Genomic DNA, 7,514 nt, shown 5'->3' with positions numbered 1-7,514 from the left:
CTTTCCTCCTTTTTCCATCAGTGCTATGCAAGTAAATGTCTTACAATCACTTCTGGAGAAAGAATAAAAGCCTTTATTTGTAGGCCAGTTTCCATGTGGTAAATAGTCACAGCACAACTAGTTTTAAGCCGCTTATGTGATGTCAGTGAATACTGAGTTAAGTTAAATTAATCTTTGACTCTCTTGAGATTATGAGTTAGTTTTAGCACACAACACTTCCTTTTTTTTGTTTTAATTAATTTATTTTAATTTTAGGATAATTACTTTACAATATTGTGATGTTTTTGACATACATTGACATGAATCAGCCACAGGTGCACATGTGGCCCCCCATCCTGAGCCCCCCACCCTCCCCACCCTATCCCTCTGGGTTGTCCGAGAGCACCAGCTTTGAATGCCCTGCTTAATGAATCAAACTTGCATTGGTCATCTATTTTACATACGGTAATATACAAGTTTCAATGCTAATCTTTCAAATCATCACACCCTTGCCTTCTCCCACAGAGTCCAAAAGTCTGTTATTTACATCTGTGTCTCTTTTGCTACCTTGCAAATAAGATTGTTGTTACTGTCTTTAAATTTCATATATATATGTTAATATACAGTATTGGCATTTCTCTTTCTGACTTTACCAGTTTCATCCACCTCATTAGAACTGACTCAAATGTATTCCTTTTTATAGCTGAGTAATATTCCATAGTGTATATGTACCATAACTTCCTGATCCATTCATCTGCCGATGGACATCGAGGTTTCTTCCATGTCCTAGCTATTGTAAACAGTGTTGCAATGAACACTGGGGTACATGTGCCTGTTTCAATTCTGGTTTCCTTGGTGTGTATGCCCAGCAGTGGAATTGCTGGGTCATATGGCAATTCTATTCCCAGTTTTTAAAGAAATCTCCACACTATTCTCCATAGAGCACAGAACTCTTTCTAATCAAGTGTTTCTCCATCTCAGCTGCATAAAAATAATCCAGTATTTACTTCCCAGGTGGCACTGGTGATAAAGAATCTGCCTGTAAATTGAAAATCCCCAGGTCAAGAAGGTCCCTTGGATGAGGGGCATGGCAACCTACTCTAGTATTCTTGCCTGGAGAATCCCATGGACAGAGCCTGGTGGGCTACAGAAGTGAGTAAATGGGGTTAATAACACAAACTGTAAAAGTTTATTGTGAGAATTATAAGAAATGACAACTTTATAACATATAGTTTTATAGTTTGATAATATTGAATGCTACAAAGTTTTGGGGAGAATCAGGATTGAGAAAAAATAATGAGTGTAGCAGAAGAGGATCAGTCACTGCAGTCCTTCTAGAGTGTGGTTCCCTAAGGGGACAGAGGTCAAAGCCAGGTTGTCAGTTCAGTTCAGTCACTCAGTGGTGTCCTACTCTGTGACCCCATGGACTGCAGCACGCCAGGCTTCCCTGTCCATCACCAACTCTCAGAGCTTGCTCAAACTCATGTCTGTCCAGTCAGTAATGCGACCCAACCATTTCATTCTCTGTCATCCCCTTCTCCTTCTGCCTTCAATCTTTCCCAGCATCAGGGTCTTTTCAAATGAGTCAGTTCTTCTCATCAGGTGGCCACAGTATTGGAGCTTCAGCTTCAGCATCAGTCCTTCCAAAGAATATTCAGGACTGATTTCTTTTAGGATTGTATCTCCTTGCAGTCCAAGGGACTCTCAAGAGTCTTCTCGAACACCACAGTTAAAAAGCATCAATTCTTTGGTGCTCAACTTTCTTTATGGTCCAATTGTCATATCCATACATGACTACTGGAAAAACCATAGACGGACTTTTGTTGGTAAAGCAATGTCTCTGCTTTTTAATATGCTGTCTAGGTTTGGCGAACAAACGTCTTTTAATTTCCTGGCTGCAATCACTATCTGCAGTGATTTTGGAGCCCCCCAAAATAAAGTCTGTCACTGTTTCTATTGTTTCCCCATCTATGTGCCATGAAGTGATGGGACCGGATGCCACGTTTGAGGACTAATAAAGTAACTATAGGCCATCAAAGTGGACCACTCCTCAGAGCACTTGGACAAAGAAAGAAAAGGAAGAAATATGTGATATCTAGAGGGGGCAGCAGAGTCAAGTGAAAGTTTTTCAAGTTAAGTGACAGCAAAGAAATCAGTGGCAGGGAAGAATGTGAGGATGAAGGAGAAACACACCTCAAGTAGGAGGTTGCAAAGGTCCAGGTATGGGAGCCAGCATCAGATCTTGTACCCAAACTTCATCACTGGAAGGATAACTTTCCTTTAGACTTGATGAAATTCAGATCAAAATGAGTACAATTGATATTATTTTTAAGACCTGCATTTCGTCTCAGAAAAAGAAATACCTTCATTAAAATGTACCACAAAGCAATGTTGATTATTTAAAGACATTTGATGGAATAGATGCTAATGCTTCCAGTTACGGGCAATTAGCTGCTATATCATCTCAGAATTTATTGATCATTGATCAAGTTTAAGCACACAAATACTTGGCAGCCAGATTTCATATTCTCAAAATCATTGTTATTGTTTTTGCTCAAAATAAGTTTGAGAAATCAAGCAGCAATTTATTTTTAAAGATTTGACATAAGGGAGACCTGGAAAGCATCCCACTTCAAACATAATACTTGTTTTTCATGGCAAGTGGACAAAGTTCCTGCTCTCATGGAACTCACTTGTTTTTTTCATTTTTTAACATTTTGATTTTATGTTGGAGTACAGTTGATTTACAATGCCGCGTGGGTTTCAGGTGTTCAGCAAAGTGATTTGTCATGGAGTTTGCTTCTGAACAAGGGAGTCTGATGAGACAGAAGTAAATAAGAAACTGCAGTGTCATGGTGTGATGATGCCCTAAGGCAAGCAATGCCGGCACATGCAGTAGCGTGCTGGAGGGCAGGTTGCATTACTATAGCCAGCTGGGTCAGGAAGGCCCTCCCTGACAACACGACATTTGGGATGAGACCTGACTGGCATGAAGCAGAGCCATGGGAAGGTCAGAGAGTAGGGCGTTCTGAATTCAGCAAAGTCCACTGTCTTCAAGTGGAAAAGTCAAACATGAAAAGAAGGTCAGTTGTAGATGGAAAGTCAGGATAGTAAGTGAAGGCCGAGGAGAGAGCAACAGGGTGAGTCTGGGACTTAGGCAGGTGACCTGCAGACCATGTCTGTGAGGAGTTTAGACTGGAGTTTAGACTGATTATTAGTCATTGCAGGGTTAATCAGAAATAGGATCTGACTTCTATGTTATAAAAAACCTCAGGATACAGTGTGAAGAATAAAGAACGCAATTTTATCATATTACTACTTACTACTACTGGTTACAGGATGAGTGAAGCTCAATTCATTGGTAACCTGTTTAGAAAAAAATCTCACAAGATTTTAATGAACAGGGTTTTAAGAACTCTTTAGCAGTTTCTTTAATTTCTTCATTTTACAGATGAAGATCTTAAGTCCTATCTGTGAAATAATGGACCCAGGGTCATCCAATCAGTAACTAGCTGAGCCAGGATTAGACCAGGATTCCCTACCTACTGCTCTTTCCACAGTGATTGACTTTCTCTCTTGGTTCCACCACGCTTCATACACACAAGGCGCTCGTTCCCTAGATGGGGCGCTACAGAGGACACGAGCTTTGGGTCATTTCAGTGACTCTCCCAGAAAGCCTGGAGAGTGCTGCCTAGAGTTACACACCATTGACATCAGTCACCTAGGTTACTTGTTACATATGCAGCTACTGATACTGAATCCCTGTGAATGAGACCTAGTTATTGTTCCCAGAAGAAAGAAAAACTGGATAAGTCAGGGAGTTGTTCAGTTTTCAAGATGGAGCACTTGTCAGATTAAAGCAATGTGATTCTATTCTCTCTACCGGACATTCTTCCAATGCATGAGAAAAATTCACTTCAATTCATTTCTTTTCTCACCCCACCTCTCAATACAGTTTTAACAGATTGTCATAAAAAAAAAATCATCTTGTGAATGGAAATAGGCCCTAAACCCTATATAGTCCTATGGGCAAATCCACAAATCTAGGACAATGGTTAACCAAATTACTAACAATTGGGTATCATTCATATAAAGGGATTTAGATATGGTGTATACTGGTTGGGAAGCAGGGGCTTCCCTGATGGTTCAAGTGATAGTCTGTCTGCAATGCAGGAGATGCAGGAGACGGGGGTTCGGGTTGGGAAGGAGGGAAACTGCAATTTATTTTAGCAATATGTCCATCAAAATGGTTATTTAAGCAGTAGGATTTGACATATGGAAAATTCATTTATATTAAACATTCCATCTGCCTGATGGGGTATAAAGGTTGTTAATAAAGTTTGTCTTTTATCATTGGGAAACATTTCTAGTTGAACTGTACTTGACTGTGTGTGTGTGTGTGTCCTCGCACGCGCATGTGGGTTCAGTCTTGTCTAACTCTTTGTGACTCCCTGAACTGTAGCCTGCCAGACTCCTCTGTCTGTAGAATCTTCCGGACATGAATACTTAAGTTGATTACCATTTCCTCTTCCAGGGGATCTTCCCCACTCAGGGATTGAATCCACGTCTCTTGTGTTTTCTGCGTTGGCAGGCAGATTCTTTACCACTGTGCCACCTAGGAAGCCCAACTGCTTCTTATAATTGTCTTGCTTGTGAGTCAGAAATCTTGCTTTGTACATTTTAAAGTTTAAGCTTCACTCACTTTCCAAACCAGTGGGCTTCCCAGGTGACTCAGTAGTAAAGAGTCCACCTGCCAAGCAGGAGACGAGGGTTCAGCCCCTGGGTTGGGAAGGTCCCCTGCAGAAGGAAATGGCAACTCACTCCAGTTTTCTTGCCTGGGAAATTTCAAGGACAGAGGAGGCTGGTGGGCGACCGTCCATGGGGTCACAAAAGAGTTGGACACCAGTTAGTGACTAAACCACCAGCTAATGGGAGGTAACCTTAAAGATGGGGCAACAGCTCCTGAAGGACATTAAGACATTAATAGTAAAAATGGCTGCCACTGGTTGAACTTTTACTTCATCCTAAGGGCTTGGTACCAACTTTATGTGTATTATATAATCCTCTCAAAATCCTAGTGAGTGTGTATTAGATCCATTTTATAAGAAAAAATAGAAAGTCACTACTATTTTACTCAGTATTCACTCACACTGAGGACTTAATATCAGTCTCCTGAGTAGCAGAGGAATTGTCCCTGGTTTGTAGGTGAAGACTTGATCTATGAGTATTGCCAAAGTTGAGGAGAGTTGCTCCAACCTAGTAAAGCGAAACACTCTGTAGCATATGCTACAGATTCTTTCATTTTCTATATTTTTGAAAGTTTTCATAAGAAGAAATTGGAGAAAAATCATACAACCTTCCTGATAGACACAAAGCAATTAATGAAACACAAGATTGATTGTGTAAAATATTACTAAACTACTATCAAATTAGTAACTGAAGTTACTAATAGGTAACTAGGTAAACTCTAACTAGGTAAACTCTAACTAGGTAAACTGTATTTAACAAAAAAAATCTTTAACTAGGTAAACTGTATTTAACAAAAAAACTTCACCTAACTTCCAAGTTTTGACAAAATATTGGAAACACTTCCATTAAAATCAGAAAAAAAAAAAAGAGAATGGCTACAAAATGACAACTCTTAAGACGAAGAGAGAATAAAGAAATAACATATGTAAGATTTGAAAAGGAAGAAACAATGCTATTATTACTTGCTGGCACTGAATTTTCTATCATAGAACACCTAAAATAGTATATAAGCTAATAAGACAAGATCACCGTAGGCAACAGAACCCAAAATATTCTTATATTATATAATAAATGTTGTATTCTTATATAACATCAGTAACCAATAGAAAAATGCAATAAAAAATGACTTCCTATTGAGAATAGCAACAAAACCTGTACACTCCCTTGGAATAAATACAACAAAAGAGGCCTAAGGCTTGTATTAAAAAATGGCCAAATGTTATTGAAGGAAATAAAATAGATCTGAATAAATGGAGACAAACTATTTTCATAGATGAAGAAATTCCCAAAATTTTTACAAATATTCAGTCCAGTTTTAATCAAGACATCAATGTGGTTTTTACTGAAATTGAACAAATAGATTCTAAAATTCATTTTAAAGGATAAACAGCCAAGTTAACCAAGACAAGTATAAAAAAGGAAGAATAAAGACAGTGATCTGTCATATAGATAGTAAGGCTTCTTATGAATAAATACTTAATTAAAACCATGTGAGTTTGATGCTGGGATAGATAAGATCTATATAAACAATAAAGAGTTAAATAGACTCTAACATATATAAGAATTTATATACCATAGAAATAGGGGGAAAGATAGACTAAATAAATAATGCTGGAACAACTGACTTTCTACATGGGAAGAAATAAATATGATCCTTATATAAAATTGTAAAATAAAATAAATTGCAGATGGACTCAATTTCAAAATGTCAAAAAGAAACTAAAAAACTGATAAACATTTAGAAGAACATGTTTTGAAACTTGGGATAAGAAAGGATGTCTTAAGAATTACACAAGGGGTTTGACTTCTAAGTAAGTAGGTTATTATATTTGCTTATATTGCAATTTGAACTGCAACAAATGAAACTATAGACAAAATTTAAAACAGGTCACATACTGAGAGAAGAATTTATAAAGGCTATTACAACAAATCTCTGACAATTAAAAAGAAAGAAAGGAGCACGTGGGAGGAAGGGATGGAAGGAAGAAAGGAAGAAAAGGAGAAAGAGAAAGGAAGATGGGAGGGAGGATGGGGAGAGAGGGACAAAGAAAGAAAGCAGCCCAAGAGAAAAATGAGCAAGGGTCAAGAACAGTACCCTCTGATTTAAGAGAGAAAATGTGAATGAGCAACAAAGAAATGAAAGACACAGGATTTAACTGATGACAGAGAACTATGAATTGAAACCAAACTGACTGAAAAATAAAATATATGTTCAGCTGACTTATTTTGCTATACAGAATAAATTACCACAATATTGAAAATCAACTGTATTTTGATAACAATTAAAAAAATAAAACCATACTGCAAAATCATTCTGAAAAGAAAGTGAAAGTGAAGTCATTCAGCCGTTTCCAACTCTTTCCAACCCTATGGACTGTAGCGCACCATTCTCCATCTATGGGATTTTCCAGGCAAGAATACTGGAGTGGGTTCAGTTCAGTTGCTCAGTCATGTCCGACTCTTTGTGACCCCATGAATCACAGCACGCCAGGCCTCCCTGTCCATCACAAACTCCCGGAGTTTACCCAAACTCATGCCCATTGAGTCGGTGATGCCATCCAGCCATCTCATCCTCTGTCGTCCCCTTCTCCTTCTGCCCCCAATCCCTCCCAGCATCAGGGTCTTTTCCAATGAGTCAACTCTTCGCATGAGGTGGCCAAAGTATTGGAGTTTCAGCTTCAGGATCAGTCCTTCCAATGAACACCCAAGACTTATCTCCTTTAGGATGGACTGGTTGGATCTCCTTGCAGTCCAAGGAACTCTCAAGAGTCTTCTCCAACACCACA

This window comes from Cervus canadensis, chromosome 16 (assembly GCF_019320065.1).
Source record: "Cervus canadensis isolate Bull #8, Minnesota chromosome 16, ASM1932006v1, whole genome shotgun sequence".
Classification (NCBI taxonomy): domain Eukaryota; kingdom Metazoa; phylum Chordata; class Mammalia; order Artiodactyla; family Cervidae; genus Cervus; species Cervus canadensis.
This window is presented reverse-complemented; position numbering follows the sequence as displayed.